Raw genomic sequence first — 1,431 nt, forward strand, 5'->3', positions numbered from 1 at the left:
CTTTCCCTGTGAAGCAGCATGTACTTATGGTAGACAACCGAGAAGAAACAAAAGCTGCCTGCGAACTTACAGGCATCCCTACAAGCTCTTATTTTATTACATTTATTTACATAAGTAGTCCTGAAGTCAAACGCTTTAGAAATTTAAAGTTGTTTTTAAGTTATTAGCTTTCTAAGGCTAGTTTTTGAAACACACACACACACAAAAATCAGGTTTGAAATAAATTTTGCATTTTTCTCAAGTTTGTTATATTATTTTAAATTTTTATTTAATGGTGCTATTATTCTTGGATGATGTGGGCATTTCAAACATTTCTCAGTAGAATCTGCATCCTTGTCCCAATCCTGACAGGACCCCTGACTCAGCAAGGACCATTTCCTTACACAGAGAACCCTGAAGACGGGATCACAGAGATTAGGCTATTAAATCCTCACACCTCCATGTTCCAGAAAGCAGGGCAACTTCACCTTCCACAAAGCTGTATAACATATCTCTTTCATCTCGGTCTTGCTAACATTAATGATTTAAAGATCTTTGCAAACTGAAAGAAGAGAATCTTTTCTTTTTCTTTTAATAATAGTTTGGAGTTTTAAAAGCACCATTGTCAGTTCCGCGGCTTAGCGTTTGGCACAGATTATTTCCACTAATACAGTCTACCCCATAGGAGATCTTTGATTATTATAGGGGAGCCCTACAGACTGAGGAAGGGTCTCTGTCCTGAGAACCAGTGTTAGCTTACCAGCCACAGTTTTGGGGCTGCCTGGATCTTTCTTTCCTCCAGGCCACCCTTCGTTGGGTGTGGATATTCATTATCATCTCTGTTGGGTCTCTCCTGCAAGGTGGTCTAGCAAGTTGTCTGACCCTTTCGGAGAGAGGAGGTCCTCCTCTTGTTGGTCCAGCTGAAGCTTTTGTTGTCTCCCAGCATTTCTGGGGAATCCTTCTCAAACAGCATTTTTTTTTTTTAAGTAGTAGGATAGATGCGCGTGTCTTTCCTTAGAATATCTTCTTCCCGCCAGGAAGGTTCAATCTGCTTGATATTCTGCAGTCTACATCATTCAGCTATCACAAAGAAAGAGACTTTAAGTGGACGCCTAGCGTTTTACTACATGAATTACAAGCGTTTAGTTAAATAATCCCTCAGGGTCAGATATTTCGTTTTTTGTTTTTAACTGTAAAAAAACCTCGGAAAAATACTTATAAGACTATATAGAAAGGTGAGTTTAGCACTTGTCAGTAAGCTAGGAGAGCATTTTTTAAAAGTTATTCATTTATTCAGTATGTGTGTATGTGTGAGTGCGGGCAACGTGAACATGTGGGGATCCAGCTCAGTGAGGCAGGCCTCTCTTGTTACTGCTGCTATACTTCAGTGCGACTAGCCCAAGGACTTCTGGGTAAATCTCCCCAGCTCCGCCCCTACCCCACCCCGCCCCC

The sequence above is a fragment of the Mastomys coucha genome, unplaced genomic scaffold (genome assembly GCF_008632895.1).
Source record: "Mastomys coucha isolate ucsf_1 unplaced genomic scaffold, UCSF_Mcou_1 pScaffold14, whole genome shotgun sequence".
Taxonomy (NCBI): Eukaryota; Metazoa; Chordata; class Mammalia; order Rodentia; family Muridae; genus Mastomys; species Mastomys coucha.